This window comes from Callospermophilus lateralis, chromosome 16 (genome assembly GCF_048772815.1).
Source record: "Callospermophilus lateralis isolate mCalLat2 chromosome 16, mCalLat2.hap1, whole genome shotgun sequence".
Lineage (NCBI taxonomy): Eukaryota > Metazoa > Chordata > Mammalia > Rodentia > Sciuridae > Callospermophilus > Callospermophilus lateralis.
The window spans coordinates 48,979,026-48,997,341 of NC_135320.1; positions in this window are offsets into that span (position 1 = coordinate 48,979,026).

The window sequence follows — 18,316 nt, forward strand, 5'->3', positions numbered from 1 at the left end:
TTGCACCATCTGATTTTGCAGATGAGGAAAAATGAAAACTAAAGACTAAAACACTATTTCTCAATGGTACAGTGTAGCAAAACCAAACCTCAAATTCAGATCCTTTGAATCATATGAAATCATACTTGCTTGCACACAATGAACACTCATCCTGGGTCGACACTTACCTCATTAATGCTTATAATATGATAAGTTGTTGCCATAATTCCCATTTTTTTTTTTTTTTGCAGAAGCTGAAAATTAGAGTGGTTACGAGATTGACCATATTTATAGGACAAAGATTAGAGCTTTTATTGAATCCGGACTCTTTACTTTAACATCCCATGCTCAACTTGACAAAATAATGCTCTCTTATATTTTAATATATGAGATAAAGGGAACAGATTTGGATTGGAGTGAATCTGACGCTAGAAACTCCCAGTCTCTTATCCCTGGATCCTCTTTCATCTGCTTTCATCTAGGGAGATCCCAGAAGAACTATCTAGATTGCCTTTTAAATTCTATTTATCCCAGTATTGGACCTACCTAAACACTCAGAGCCAGCCCTGCCTCTGTTTGTGCCAAGTAGAAGACACTTAATTTTTTTTTTTTATTTTTAAAGATTGAGATTTGGACAAAATTGGGTCAATATCTACAATAGTATTATTGATAGTAATAAGGAGAAAATGTTTCTTTGAGCTGATATAAGTATGACTATTGAAAACAAAGAGCTTTGTGCTTTTCTTTTTGTGCCCAAACCTTCCGATGATGTTTAAATCCTTTAAATCTATTGGGTTTCATTCTTGCTCTTACTTAATATCCATCATAAATCAAAACACTCTCAATTTTATCAGAGCATTGGCTACATGTAGTAATTAGCATTTAAAATCATTATCTGGAAGCCCTCAGGGAAATTTCATAGGTGAGATGATCCAACTTGAGTCTCCAGCTGACTGTAGGTCAGCAGCCCCAAATCACCCTCTATAATTGTACTCAATTGGTAATCTCATCTCAGCTCACGAGAGGCTCAAGCCAAATTAGGTCGAATTACCTATTACTTCTCAGGAATACATTCCAGCCTGGCGCAGGTCAAATTGCATAGCCTGACCTCTGATTACCCAGCCGCGGGCTTTGCTAGAAACACAGTGTTGTGTGTAGATGTAGCAGTGAGAAGGGCTGCTGGTCTAGAGAGAAGGGCAGATGGACTGTAAATTATCTTGAAACAGCTTTTAAAGATGGGGTTCAGTCCCCAGCACCACAAAAACAAACAAACCAAAGGATGGCCCTGAGGTATGTGTTTCAAGTTTAGAATCCTGGACAGAGAAAAAAAACCAATAGTCCCCATGTTGTATGTAAGCAAGTGATGAAATAAGAAAGTCTCTAATTTTCAAAATTTAAGTGAAATAAACAATAATGTCATTTTTAAAGTCCATGTGTTGTTCCTCCCCACACCCAATTGTTTTGATGTAACTTTATTTATTTAATCCCTTTTTTGATAATTAAAAATGTTAAATTTTTCTCTGTTTTAATAAATTGTGATGAACACCAAAGTAGTTAAATTAAACCTTTTTATTTATTTATGTTTTCACCTGTTCTTTTTAGATATACATGACAGTAGAGTGTATTTTGACATATTATACATACATGGAGTATAACTTATTCTAATTAGGATCCTAAGTTGCACATGATGTGGAGTTACCCTGGTCAAATGGATAAAGAAAATGTGGTACATATACACGATAGAGTATTAACTCAGCCATAATGAATGAAGTTATGGCATTTGCTGGCTAATGGATGGAACTGGAGAATATCATATTAAGTGAAGTAAGCCAGTTCCAAAATACCAAAGGCCAAGTGCTCTCTCTGATATGTGGATGCTAGCACACAACAAGTGAGGGTGAGGAGGGGAAGATAGAACTCCACTGGATTAAATAAAGGGGAAGGAAGGGAAGGGAGAGGGGATGTGAATAAGAAAGACTGTAGAATTAATTGGGAATTTTAAAAAATTTAATGGCTGATAAAAGGAACTATATACAAATAATAATAATAATAATAATAATTTGAAGAAGACAAAGGAGAAATCTTTATAATCCTCAAACAAACCCATAACAAATTTGTTGTCGTCTTCATTTTTCTGATGAGACTGAAAGAGAAAAGTTCTAAGGCTGGGCCTACGACTTTGCATGTTTAATAAAACCCCATGATTCAAAGGCCTGCACTTAGAAGGGAACTGCTTCAGCTTCTTCTTATTCAGAACACGGGACCGAGCTGAACAGGCAGGATACTTCTGCACTTCGTCAGTCTCATGATGCCTCTGGGCTCAAGTGTCTTTTTCTGTGTTCATAATTATGAGCACATGGCAAAGGTCTCAGATTCTTTTTTTTTTTTTCCACCAAGGTGTATTCCCCAGTAGAAGGGGATGACATTGATGCAAGGGACTTCTCCTTTTGACTTTGGCCTCAACCGTAAGGGAGAATTATTTAGTGATGCTGTGGGGAGTCCTTTGGGAGTCCTTTTCTATATGCAATTTATCACGTGTTCTAAACCCTGTATCAAGTTTTTCTATTCAAAGGAGTAGACATCCAGTTTTTCCCCAGGACCTCCTTATCCCATTGTAAAACAATTATCTTGGCTAGACAGAACCCTTTGCACTCAGAGCTTTTTTGTTCGTTACCATATTTGGTGTGGAAATTGCTGTGAGATAAACAGAGAAGGAATTCTTAAGGTCTCCATTTGAAAGATGAGAAAGCTGATTATATCGAAGTATATGGTTCAAGTTCTGCACATTAAAATACCTTGATATAAATGTTCACTACCTCTATTTTACTTACACTACCTCATGCACAAAGGCAGATGTAAAGATTTTGTGATATTTCTAGAAATATTTGAAAAGGCTTCTATGTCTACACCATGAACAGTTGGTTCAGCAGAGTACCTGTCTTAAAGACTTCACAGTCCTACTGTGCTACTCAGGTTAACATCATTTGCACATAATATGTATGGGATCATTTATACAAAAGCACTACAAACATTTTGGTTTTAGGCATTTCATAGAATCAAGCACATTATTAATGTGAAATTTTGAGATTGGGCTTTGATCAGTCAATTCAGTGGGTTAAAATACAGGGTTTTATGATCATTGGTCTTAACTTCTGTGTCCTATGAATTTTCATAATTAACTAAGAGCAAAGGCATTCAATTTCTAAGACCTAGATTCACTCCTCATCTCAAATAAGCTGATAAATAGTTGGCACTAGACATATAAATAATAAGTGGGTGATTCGATGTACCTGTCATCAATTCCAAGGGTTAAAATATGCCAAAAGCATTATATTCAAACATAGATCATACCATATAATGAGGCAGTTACATTATTTGATAGAAATTCAGAATCCAGAATAATTTTAGTTACAGAAAAACATGAAATGTCTTACTTAAAAGACCAAATAGAAGTCATCAGTTTTAATTTACTGATTGCTGCTCAAGGACATGATAGGGACTCTTCATATAAAGTTCACTGAAAAAGAATTTATTACAAGAAATGCACCCTTCCTGTATGTACAGACACACAAACACATATAGAGAGCAGAGTTAAGATCTCAAAGTAAATCAAATAAAGCTGTTCATGACACAATTCGTTTTCAAGCAGTGTAGCAAACAAAAGATTGGTCTGGCCCATCTTTTGTAATCTGTATAGAAATGATCACAATACCTTGCACGTGTCCTTATGCCATTCTTCATTTATATTTTCACCAAAATTTACTTTCTTGGGGTATAAATTGGGTTAAATTTTTTGCTAACTTCCAATCTCCTTCAAGAAAAATGTAAGCCCTTTAAGTGCACATAAGATCAGTTGATACTACCCTTTCCACTCAAAGTATTTGTAGATCCCCAAAGACACCATTCTGGTTCATGCAAAGAACCCTGTAAATGCTGTATCCTTTGCTTGACATATTACATCTCTTTGTGTACAGTCAACCCAGCTGTTTTCTCCCCTGATATAACCTGCCAGTGTGAATCCCTTCCTCTGACCTGGTAGCTCTGTACCTTCTTTCACCTGCAGTCCATGGGGACTTGCCACTTTAGTGTTTGCATTTTCCACTATCTATCCTGAGAACCTTGAGAATAAGAATCATGTCTTATTTGTCTCTGTATCCTCACCACCTGGTGCTGTTCTTGGAACATGAAAGGTACTCAAAGAATGCCTGTTGAGCAGGTGAACAGTCTATTGATTCCCAGGAACCAGGGAATCTTCACATCATAGTTCTGCTCTGTTTCACGCCCTGTCTTTTTTTTTTCTTTTTGAATTTTTAAAATTTTAATTTGTTATATATGACAGCAGAATGCATTACAATTCATATTACAGATATAGAGCACAATTTTTCTTATCTCTGGTTGTACACAAAGTAGAGTCACACAATTCTTATCTTCATACATGCACTTAGGGTAAGGATGTCCATCTCACTCCACCATCTTTTTTACCCCCATGCCCCCTGCCTTCCCCTCTCACCCCTTTGCCCTATCTAGAGTTCGTCTAACCCTCTCATGTTCCCCTTCCCAACCCCACTGTGAATCAGCCTCCTTATCAGAGAAAACATTCGACATTTGGTTTTTTGGGATTGTCACATCCTGTCTTTGACTTGTTCTGGTACCTACTTTCTGACTAGGACAATTAGCTCTATCAGTGAACCAGTTTCCCTAAGCACCAGGCTGCCGTGGCAGGCACTGACTGCTGTGTCTAGTACTTCACAGGCAGACAGGCACTCCTGACCCCAGCTGTGCTGATTGTCTTTGCTCAATCTGCTGTTTTTAAAGAGAAGAAACTCCCTTGATCTAGAAATAGGGGCTAGCCCAAAGTATGAGTGCCATGAAATTCATGTGAAGTACTTAGTAAATATTAGTTACTGTTATTCTTTAAGTGTTTAAAGACTTTCTTGGGTGAAAGATATTATGAAGTTTTATTATTTACTAGTTGCTATTGTTTTCTCCTTATATTAATAGTATTTCATGATTGTAGGTGTTAAGATCCCATTCTATATTGCTTTTGCCCTTAGACTACAGACTGATTCTGAGAAGAAAAATTAACAAAGAAAGATATAAAATGTTAATTAGAAAATAAAACAGACAAATTTATAAACTTGTTCCACCTTGGTTTCTAGTATATTACTATTACCTTTTCCTAAATTGCACTTGTTTTAAAGGTCTCTTCAAATTATATAATGCATGTAGCAGTTCTATTCCATCAGCTTTGAGTTTTGGCTAACTGTTCTCACCCTCTTACTGAAAACAAGAAGTCTACTTTCTAGAAGGCTCATTTCAGTTTTAAGAATGGACATCTGCTCATCTCAGTCTCTTGCAGTCTCCCTGTTTTCAGAAAAGATGATGAATTCCTTTCTTTTCTTGGCCACAGGGGAAATACCTCTGGTCAGATAGAGAACAGAAAAATAACTTGTGTCTTTCCTCGGTCTTTTATTTATACTCTTCATGATTCCTTTTCCCTTGGGTATTTTCACTTGTGTGTGTAGTTGGTTGTAGATCTAGCCCTACTTCAGATCACTATTACTTATAACCATAGTTTGGGTCTAAGAAACTAACATTTACAAACTTGCAGTGAAGCAAAATAAACTTGTGAGACAGATTTTTCCTCAGACTTTTGCTTGATTATGCAAACTGTAAATTTCAGAGAATAGGTCCTATCTTATATTTTTAAAATTAAAATGACTAATATATATGCAAAATACTAAATTATCATACATTCAAATGGCAGTTTACTTTGGTAGAGAGAGAGGTTTTAGAGATGATGAAGTTGAGTAGAATAACATGGAAATTTAGAGACAGATTAGCTCTCATTTAGATGATATGGTACCTAAAGCAAATAACTGAGTTTCCCTGATCTTCCATCCGTGCATTTGGAAAAGGGACCAATGGAACATGATTCATAAGGTTATGTAAGCATTAAATAATATGCTGAAGGCCCTGAACATATAATAGGCACCAAATTAGAGATTTTTCATTTCTAATTCTTATACCTCTTTGAATTTTTGTCTTTTGCACAAACTAATCACATAACTGCCTGTATTTGTTAATTTGTGGTTGGTTGTAGCTATAGAGTAGCCCAGCAAAAATGTCAAAAATGAAATAACTTTGTGAAATTATACAAGGATATTATGTGACATTTCTTGGCTCCGAGGAACACTACTCATGACCCTTTATTTTAACAATGAATAGAAAGTATAGTCAGAAGTTTTATAAGGAGCAAGGCACACTGGAATTCATTGTGGTGGTTTGATGAGATACTTTGACCCATTACTAACTAAAATGACAATAAAACCACACAGTTCCCCTAGTCACTGTATCAGAAAGTTGTTACTTCCAATGGAAATAACTGTAGACATCTTGGGCCACTGATACACCCCATGGGAAATTGCAGGGGATCTCTTGTAATTAATATGAGCCACCAGTGCACAAAATCAAGAAGCAACAAAATTAAGATTTTTTTCCAGCTGTGAGCAGGTATTAGGGATTTCCTTTGATCCACTTTGCTTTGGAAACTGGTTCCTTTTTATACTCCAGCTGTATTCCCTTTTGAATTCTATGTTTTAGTATTTTTTTTCTGGGTCATAAAGTTATCATTTGATGCTCTGTGCATTAGTGAATGCATAAAAGAGCATCTGCAGATGGAAGTAAAGCCTCAGCAACTCCAGAAAGAAGAAAGTAGCCTTTGATAGCTGCCTATCAAAGGGGTAACATGCATACTGATATGGCTAATGGGAAATAATGGTACATACTGATCTCTAAACCCACAGTTGTTTCCCTCTGCAGAATTGAAGGGGAAAAAAAAGTTGATGAGCAGGTCACTACACAACTCCAACTGTTTCCAAAGGGGACAATTAACAATCAGAAACTTTGAAATGGTATATTATGAAAAGTGTGTTCAAACTTCACTGTGTGGCCTGTGACAAGTCTGCTAACCCCTCTGGTGATGTGCTTCCACAGCTGGAAAAGGAGAGTTAATAACTATTCCCTGTAGCACAGAGAGGACTAAATGAGGTAATGTATATAAAACACTTAGCTGGTGCCTGGCATATATTAAATATTCAATAAATGTTAGTATGATTACTTTCTATTGATAGGCAGTTTCACATAGAGCATTTATCTTCTTTTGGTTTATTAACTTCCCAGAGGAGTAGATGAGCTCAAGTGGTAAGGTAGTAAATAGAGAAGAGAGTGAAGGGATGGGAAAATAAATCTCTATGGAGATAGTTTGGGGAAAGCCATTCTTCTCAGTCTATTAAATCAGTTACAGCCTAAGATGGCCCAGTTTATCCAACCACATAACTCATTCTGTCCAATTCGATTTAATAACCTTTTTAAGATAGGGCACTACACAGCTCAGCACGGGAGTGCCAGAAAGTTGAATTGGACTTGGCAAAATTTTAGTACAATGATAATTTAAGCACAGACATTTAACTTTCCTTTTATTGGTGGACACACATAACCTTTGAGTCCTACAGAAGTTAGTATTGGAATGTACAAGCACAGGGAAATCTGTACCAGTTCTAGAAACTATGATTTGTTACATCTTCATGTTAATGTTTTATTGGCACAAAATGTCAAGGAAGTTCTACCAGAAAGAGTGCAGATATGGTCTAAGTGTCAAGAGACTGGGCAATATCACGCAGTGCTCCCAAAGAACACATCCTTAAGAATTTGAATAGAGTCCTTGACCCGTTCCCTTTTGACACCTCCTTAGCTAAAAAAAGGACAAAAGCAGACCACGGTTCCTAGGTAAGGCTGCCAGATAAAATACAGGAGATTCTGTTAAATTTGACTTCCAGAGAAACAATAGATTCTGGGGGGAATGAGGTGGTAAGTATGTCTTGTGCAATATTGTGACACGCTTATCAAAAATTCATTTAAAAATTCTAGTCTAATCAGGCAGAAGGGTAAGCCACAAACAGTCTCTGTGATTACATTGTGACTAGCTAACCTCTTGTTAAAGAGATTATAGATACAGGAGCTGTGTAGACATGGGGTGCATTTTATATTCTGAATTTGACAGTCCCACTCACAAGGCCACAACAAACAAAGCTTAGGGAAGAGCTTTAGGCTGGGCTGTGGCCAAGACACCTATGATGGACAGAAGTGGGGCAGAACTACAGCCTATGCCTGAGCAGGTGGCCACAACAGAACAGAAAAGAACAAAGAGGCAATGCTTCAACACAGTGGTGGAGCTCGCTTCCTAGGCTTCCTTGGCTCCTTCTCCTTTCTCCCAAGGCCGTAGGATCTCTGAATAGATATTTTAATTTTACAGTAAGGGCAGCGTCCCTTCATCTGGATCTAAAGGTTTCAGACAATCACCTGTGTCAATAGCTGACAGAATCTTTCACCATCTGCTTTATCATGGTCCAATACTGGAGACACATGGACCTCCCCTACACATGAGCAATATCCGTACTGGAAAAATAGAACTAAATTACAGAAGAAGTCTATTTTTAATAATTCCCAAACTCCATGATATAGACAGTTAGTAGCAGAATTACCTCTAAAGAACATCAAATTATTAAAGTAAAAACTGAACTTAAATATTTCCAGAAATTACAGGAAAAAGAACAAAAACTATAAGACTTGGTACAGAGATTTAGGAATTCAATCTATGCAAAACAACAACTTCATTTAAAACACAGCAGTTCATATGATGAAAAAGTAAAAGTTAAAGAAAAATAGAAGAAAATATTCTGAGATTAAAAAATAGTAGGCCACAGATCAAAAGGACTCATGATCCTTTTGAGTATCTCTGTATCTACTGATTTTTTTTAACTCACTGAAAAAAATTTTATTGATACTTTTCAGTTATATATAACATTAGGATACATTTTGACATAATTACACAAACATGGAATATAATTTTCTCTAATTCAGTTCCCAATATTTCCCCCTCCCCCCCTTCCCCTCTGCTCTTCTCCATCTTGTTCACTTGAGTTTTTTGCAAGTTATTTATAGTTCTCTTGAATTAGTGTCTCATGGATAAACTTGAACTTTCTGAAACCTGAAACTGATTTTTCATATTACAAGAAGGAGTTTCTCAAAGGGTCATCCCTCCATCCTATTGGTACAAGAACCAACTTCCTTAATAAGACCCCTAAAGCTCAATAAATAAAACTAAGAATCAATAAGTGGGATGCCATCAAATTAAAAAGCTTCTTCAAAGCAAAGAAAATGATTAAGAATGCAAAGGGGGGCCTACAAAATGGGAGAAGATCATTGCTAGCTGCTTCTCTGACAGGGGCTTAATATCCAGAATATAAAAGAACTCAAAAAATAAAACTAAGAAAAACAAATAACCCCATGAGTAAATGGGCAAACAAACGAATCAGACATTTTTCATAAGAACAAATACAAATAGCCAATAAATATAGGAAAAAAATGTTTAAAATTTCTAGCAATCAGGGAAATGTAAATCAAAACTGCATTGAGAGATTTCATTTCGTCTCACAGTTCATCAAATATTCAATGAAGGTTTCTCTTCAGATAGTATATATCTTTTGCCTTTTACTGATTTTTTTTACAGAATAAAACATAAACTATTACAAGTATTCAGGCACAGAAAAATCAGCAAATAAACATTATTATTAAACACCAAAAATAGACTGCTATTAGTTTTAGAGCTTTGAGAAGAAGGCTGGTTCTAACAATCTTGTACCCAAGGAGTCCCATAATAAGGACATAGACAGACATTCTCAGACATGCAAGAACTCAGAAAGCATACCACCCACATTCCTTTCCCAAACAGTTAGTCAAAGATGTGCTCTAGATGACTGACAAAAGAAAAAAAAAATGAAGTTTAAAAAAAAGAGAAATTATTATATATAAGATTAAAAGGGATCAGTGAAACTGGATAAACATAAGTCTAATGATTATTCAAATAGAGTATTAAAGCTTAATGTACATACCAAACATTATTCTAGAAAATATAATGCACACTCTTAAATCATTAGTTTTATAATCATGATTTTGGTTTAAGTTTTATACTTTGTAAGTCCTATAAATAAAAGTAGAGAAATAGGAGATGTAAAGTAAAGTTCTGGTCACGAAATTTTTCATCACACACAGACTGAAATCTAATTTATTGTAATTATAGGAATGACTTAAAATTTAAGAAGTTGTAACTGTACCCACTAATAGACTAAAAATAGGGCATTTATTCCAATTTGATAAAATGAACATTAAAACCAGAAAAATACTTAAAAGGGCATACATTGTCAAAATATCAATGATGTTTATTACTAGGTATTACATTGGTAATTTGAAAAAAAAACTCTATCATTTCATAAAAACTATAATGTAATAAACTATAAACTGAAAAAAGTAAGCCACAAATAGTCTCTCTGCCCCTTTCTGGTTAACATTATGAATCCCCAGACCGGTAAAGAGACTGTGGATACAAGAGCTCTGAGATAGAGCCATGATCACAACCCTCTTCTCTGACATCACACTGGTATATTTTTATCAATGATTACAAACCTAATTGATGCTGTCTGTGTAAAAGACATTCGTTTACCATGGGGACTTCTTGCAAAGTAACGGGAAGCTTCTGCTGCACAGGTATGCAATCGATAGGTTTAAAAGTGAGACACAGTGATGAGCATGCCCCTGTGTGCGGTGCTATGATTCCTTCAAACATGGCCGCTCAGTGAAGTCTCCATTATGCAAAGCGTCCTTCACCTTGACCTTGGCCACTGACGTGTAGTCTGAGAGAGCAATCACAGCTGATCCCAGATAATTCATTTTATATTAAACAAGTGCTAAATTCCGTAGTAGCTCTTAACAGCAAGGGACTCTCAAAGGGCAAAAGACTGAATAAACTTAAACTTCAGGGAACAGCAAGCTCTTACTTGCAGCAATCAATAGCCTTTTACTATGGAGAGCAACAAAACCTTTTTGGCTTCCTGACTGCAAGTCAAACCTCTGATCCCCTTTCTAACCATCATTCATTATCAGGGCACTTTGATTCTGTGTCTCTCATGTGGAGGCAACAAGGTGCTGGCCCCTGTTTGAACTCAAGTCCCGTGGAGAAAAAGATTCCCCAACAGAGAAAATAAATACTTCCCAACTTCTTTGTTTGTCTTCCAGGCTCCCAGTGGGCACAGCACTCCTGCTCCCTCTGGGTAGCACTCTTCAACTCTCCCTGCTAATTAACCTCTCCTACCGGGTTGCCAAATGAGCTGCTGACAACCAGCCCTGAGCAACTAGAAAACACTAGGATAGCAGACTGGATTGTTAAATTCTTCCATTAAGTCTGGGAGCACAGAGTGCCTTTGGAGTTTTGCTTGGATGCAATAGTGATGGGTTGACATCACAGTCAGAAAAGGGAAGCATTTGTGCCACAACTAGCTCTCTAGCTACAATCAGGATACTGTTTTTGGATATTATTTCTTATAGAAGGGGAGGTGATAAACTGTAAAAAGTAAATCTGAGACTCTCTCAGTCTCCTAGGTCTTTTCACAAGAGGAAATAAAAAAAAAATATTTTGAGAAATATTAGGGGCCCTCTTGAATTTTTAACCTTCCTATCTCCCTTTCCCAAAACAAGGGGTGATTTTTTTTTTCCTGATTATTAGCTAAGAGATGAGAGTGACTAATATGGCTGATAAGTTGTGGGTGTTCAATAAATATTTAAGAACCAACATATCATAAAATACATAGCAGTATATAATTTGTAAGAATACCATAATTTATAGAAACCCCCAATAAGGATCCAGCTGTAAATAATTTACTTAAAAGAAAAGCTTTAGTGAAACCAACTAAGAAACTGTTTTGCTTTCTTTCTTTTTTTTTTTCTTAACATCAAAACCAATTTCTAGTCCCATGTGTGGCCAGATGGATGCATAAATTGTGGTGACCTTCGAAATTCATGCTGCTTTAAGTCAGGACCACTGTAGCATTTTCAATGGACCAAGTCTCAGGGGCCAGTGCACAGCCATGCACACTTTACAAATCTCAGAAATTTTGATGTCTCTTTTTCTTCTGAGTATAAGATTCTGTTTCTTCATATTTCTCAATTTTTTCAGTCTCAAACCCTATTTTTCTAATTGTTCTTTCCCTTATTTTCTTTCTCTTTCTGATCTCAGTAGTCTCAGACTCTTTTATCCCAAGTCAGCTTTTCCCAGCTCATTTTTACCTTAAACATGACTGTTTCCCACCCCAAAGTTTCTCCTTTCAACCTTACCTTCACAGCTCATCTAACAAGGTAAATATTCATCTACACTGTTTGATTTGAGGGATAGCATCCAGTAGAATATTTTTCTATTTTCTGAAATTCTGAGGTTGACACATTCTTCTTTTGGATTAATATCTCTGTTTATGTTCTTCCTTTATTTTGTAGGAAATCCTTGATGACATAAGTTTACAAATGCCTATTTTCTTGCCTACCAACCTGTTAGGTGGTATCGATGCCTTCGAGTGCTACACTGTGAAGGATTCTGAGGAGGAATTCAGCAGAACTGTTAGCTAATTGATTGATGATGTCTGCCTTGGGCACAAGATGGGAGAGTGCTGATATTGTGGCACCGTTTGCCAACTCCTTCTGTATACTTTTTGTAAGGAAGCATTGGTCAGTCTCTTACTTGTCAAGTGTCAGGAGAGCTCTTACATAAGGTGGAGAGTTTATAAAGGAAGGAAATTCCAAAGTACAAAGAGTTTAATTGCAAAGTTCTTATGTGCTGCTATTCTGCTTCTGGGGCCCTGATCTATTCTGAATGTTCACCTTAAAACACTTCCTCAAAATGCAGTCTTTTCCTCCCAAATGCATAATTGAAAGATACCAATATACACATTGGTAAGATATGATTCCCAGAGCTTGTCAGTCACAAGGAAAAAAATACATATTATATATGGGAACAATCTGCAAGTATTTTGTTTTGTCTGTAATTGGGATGGCCACATTGTTAAAAAATTAAAATCTGGGATTAGTATACTGTACTTAATGTTCTTATAAGAAAAGGAGAGGATACTTATACCTAGAGATATACCCACAAGAATGCCATGTGAAAATGGAAGCAGAGATTGAAATAATTTATCTACAAGCCAAGAAATGCCAAGAATTGCCAGCAACCGCCAGAAGCTCAGAGGCATGAACATATTCTCCCTCTAGTTTCCAGAAGTGAACAAACCCGACAACACCTGGATGTCAAACTTCTGCTCTCCTGAACTGTGAGAGAATACATTTCCATTGCTTAAAACCACCCAGTTTCTGTAATTTGTTTTAGTAGCCAGGAGAAACCAATACACCATCTTCACCCCTGCTAATTCTATTAAAATCTCAAATACCACTTTTCCAACAAGTGTTTTCCTACTGTGTTTTTCCTACTAGCACATTGACTGTCCTTTCTTTGAGATCCATTTATGACTCTCTGGTAGATTACATTTTACCTTGCATTTGTCGTTTTTCTGTGTCCTTCCCTGTTTACCAGACTGCAAGCTTCTGAATGGTGTTAATTTACTCATTTGATATCTTTTCGCAACAGTTTCTAAAGCACTTTCTTAAACTAAATTCCACCAAAATCAAAATCTAAGGGAATAAAGCATATGTATGAAAAGTTTTAGGAATGTGGGACATCTGAAATGCTCAAAAAGGGTATTTTAAAAGGGGGGGAGAGTATAAGGCAAACACTCAATGAAAGTTCGTTGAAGGAGTACATGAATAAATAATCACGAAGCCCTGAAAGACAGACATCCTGTCTATTTATTATTAGCTTAGTGTCTAGTATACTGCCTGGTGTGTATAGTATGTCTTCAATAACTATTTGTTGAATGAATGATAAATGAGGTCGGTTCAAGGGGCTTCACCCATATGAGTCCTTTGTTTTATGATTGTCCTCTGTCTCCCTGAACCATGCTCCCTCCTCCAATGAGAGAGGAACCATAATAATATTGAAACTCCTGAAAGCTATGAGCATCTCTAAATTGCTATTATATTTATGTGATCATAATGTACATAATCAAATTAGCACATGCAATCAACTTATTATACCTGCTTGATTAATTCTGTTGGTAAAACTACAGGTTCATTGCTCACCTATTTTTATCTGCTCATTATCTTTATTCAAAATTCACCCTGAATTTTGAGATGAAATTGAGACCCTCAAGTCATCTCGAAGTGTGCCCAAGGTCACACAGGTAGAAAATAACAGAGCCAGAATTTCAAATTAGATTCACCTGATTCCAAAGCTCATACTGTTTTCACTATTCCGAGCTGACTTGGCTTCAAATCGCTTGACTTTTTCTGACCTCAAAATCCCCCCCATTCACCAGCTCAAGTTGATTCTTTTATTTTCACCATCCTGCTAGCTTTGAATTGTTTCTAGGCTTCCCATCATCTTGTGATAGGAATGCCACCCACTTATGCTGTGCTGACCTCCGTCTGGTCCTCGTCAATGTGATGTTACCTTCATCATCTCTTCAGGGTACTTGCCCTTTCTCTGCCACCTTCTAACACCATATGGCACATTCTTATGCCACATGGCTTCCATACATCCTGCCTCCTTATGCTCTCCATGCTGTTAATTCCCTTTATATACAACACTCTGACAATTTTTCCCTGCTCTTGGATTTCTGATCTCTACTTTTATCCCAGGTTGCAGGGCTGTGCCCTGTTCTTTCTCATCTCATGGCAGTCTATACAGTTAGGATTGCAACATATGTCTATAATTCCTTCGTAGTATAGGGAACATCCATCACTCTGCTGACACCACATAAATTCTGTGCAGACGTTTCAGATTTTAGGGGAAGGGAGGATACTTCCATCCAAAATGAGCCGACATTGCTTCACAAGTTGATTTGGGGGTCTGCAAGCCCCCTACAAAGTGGCATCATATGAACATGCAAGAAATCCCGAGGCAAGGGTTTTTGTTGAATTTCTGGAGATTGAATTACACATGTATACACAAATAAAATCACACACACAAAACACATATGCCATTTTTCTTTTGTTCCAAATTCGTATTATATATTTTTAGCCCTGAAATGTTTAAATGAACAATGTATATCCATATGCCCAATGTCTAAATTCAATGACTTTTGCCACATTTGCTTAATGTAGCTATACATGTGCGTGTGTTTTAAAAGAAATATGAAAATCAGAGAAAGACATCAAGATGCTTCAGCATGTATCTCCTAAAGAATGAGGACATTTTCATTTATAGACTATGCTACATCATTATCATGCCCAAGAAATTAACAACAGTTCTATATAGTATCATCTAAAGAGTGGCCCATATTCAAATTTCTCCTATGTGTTTCTAAAATGTGTACTTTATTGCTTCAAAAAAATCCAGGGTCAATAATGTTTCATATAGTGCATTTTGATGTTTTGCCTTTGTAGTATTTTATTTACAATAGTCTCCTCTCTGTTTTGTTATGTCCATGCATGACCAAACCAGGCTGGTTCTTTTGTAAAATGTATCACATTCTAAATATGTCTGAATATTTTCTGGTGTTGTCATGTAATTTCTTTCTCCATTTATTTTCTATAAATTGTAGGCTATTTTAAAAGTATTGATTATGTTTTGGTTAAAAATGTTTTAAAGGATGTTTTATACATGATGATATGTACTTCAAATTGCCTCACATCAGGGAGCTTATAATATCAGATCTCTCCCATTATTTGATTTCTTGGTTAGGGTGGAGAAAGCCAGATGTCTCCATTGTAAAGCTCTACTTTTCCCATTGCAATTGGCAAGTAGTCTGCAAACTGACACTTTGTCAGGGTGTGAAGTACCTATTCCCCTAACTGGTTGCCTGTAATGATTTTAGCATCCACCACTGATCCTTCCTGAATAAATTATTGTATTGGACTAAGTGTACATTACTCATTATATCATTCTTTCTAGATAAAATTAGAATTTCCTTTATAGAATGGCCTTCTTCTATAAAGGAAAACAACTAGGACAAATTTATTCCCTCTTAATAAAGGCAGAATAATTTTTTTTTTCTCTTTAGAGATTGTTGTAATCATGACCTCCATTAAGGCAGGTAAGTTTTTTTTTTTTTTTTTTTTTGGAATTTTTTTTCTTCTTTTAGATTTTTTGGATTTTTATTTATCATATTACTTAGAATAATTAAAGTCATGATTCTTATCCATTCTCAAATTATCCCAAACTGGGCTGGTGGAGCACCTTCTAGCTGGTTTCTTTACTTTCAATGCATCTACTTTAGACTCCTTGCTATCTGGCACAATCTGCCTCTGGCTTCCCTTGTACTTTTCTTCCCAGGACCATTTCAGCAAGAAAATTTTATTAATTTTTATGATTATAGGTTAAAAAGAACATGTACTTTATAATTTGTGACAGGTTGTTCCAAAAATAAGCTTAATGTAATGCAGTTATATTTACCCCAGAAATTAGGTCTAACCTCAGAGAAAAGATGTTCAGGCTCATAACTAACTTCCTATGTTACTTCACAGATGAGGAGGAAGCACACAAAGGGACAGAAGCAAAACTGACAGAACTGCTGGACCACATCTGTGAGGTGCTAGTCTACACAAAATAATCAGAGAGAGGGAGTAGAGAAGTGCTAGCAGTAGGACAAATAAAAACTCTTCAAATTAAAAGAGCGTATTAAATGTCACACTGTAGCATTTACAAAATAGGTCATGACTTTCATAAAAGAAAAAAAAACACTTTTGTTTTTACTTAACAGCATGCTATGACTTAATATTTAAAGGAAACAGTAGCAGTGTGAGTTAAATATTAGTTTGGAACTAACCAAAATCATGAAAGCAATGAAATAAAAACCTGATATGCTGCACCAAGAAGAAATATCAAATGTTTCATATAACAACAGATAGGTGCCTTAAAAATAAGTGTTCTCTACAAATAAGCACCAATCATTAGATTTCTATAATTTGTCATAAATACCAGAAACTAAAATGACCCTCAATTTAGTAAGTCTAGAGCTCTTACATGCAGTCTTTCAAAAAACATGAATAACATCAATGAGAATCCTGACAACATTTCAGTCTGTTTATCATACTCTGTCTTCCACATTTAAAAAAAAAAAAACCCTCTCAAAAGAACATAAGCATCCTACAAAGGTTAAGTGAACTATAGGAATTTAAACAAAAACATTTAGACATTCCCGGAACAAAATAAAGTTAATGGATCACTTATGGAGCTGGAATTCATAAAAGCAGGGCTCAAACAACTCCAAACAGATGTTAATAAGGGCAATGCAAAAGAGGAAATGTGCCAGCTTATTTTTCAGGGACAAAAACAGTGATATTTTGGCCCATCATAACACCATGCCTTCATGGTGGTAAAATACACTAATAGATTAAAACATTGCCATTTATTTTCTTCCTTCTAGAAAGATTTAAGATGGACAATATCCACCACATTTCCATACACATTTATCCTCTAGTACACATATGTGTTGCTCCACATCAATTTTAAAAAACATATCAGGCAAACGCATTCTTTCAGTTGTCATCTTTTCTGAAATAGCAGTTACTTTTGCTGGAGGTGGTTCCTTGGGAATTTAGGAGCATCCATTCCACAGCTGCAGGGAAAGAAAGGCTTACAATATTGAGCTAAGAACATGTTCCTTTCACAATATCTAGTTTTTGCCATTAAGTGAAGGCCATTTTTCCCAAAAGGTACTTTTGCTACATGTCCAGGAACAGACTTGCTTTCTAGTATGTTCGTGACAGGAAAGATCAAAGGCAGGCACTCTTCCTAATGAAACTAATACTGGGGGAGTCAAGATCCTTTCAATGTGTAATGAAAACCTTGGATTATCTTCCTGGAAAAATGCACGATATTTTGCCTGCATTTTGGGAGTATCCATTGATATCCTGAATCTGTTTTTCATTCAGGTTCTTGGAGTCAACCATGAACCCTGAAAAGAGAATGTGAACTCACACAGCCAAGGCTGCAATGGATAAAAAAGGAGTGGAACACTCCATTCCCCTCAACTTTTCACTGAAAAATAATGTATTTTTGTGTTGCTGTCTTAAAAAAAACCAATGAAATTCTTCTCTCAGCTCTTTGAAAATGCAAATAAAGTGCCAAGAATAAGTCAATGATGAAAATTGTGGCAATCCTAGACATTTCCATGCAGCTTCCAAACTTGTGTAATTATGACAGAGTTGGGGAAAAAATACTTCACATGACAAGAAACCTCATCCTGGAAGAGATAGTGACTTAAACCACATATCTTGGAGGCCACCACATTTTCCCCATACAGCTCTAAATAGCAATGACTTGGAAATGGATATTCATTTTCATGTAAGATCTTGGTCTCTATCCTAGAATGGAAATAATTAGTACTTGTTTGGGGAC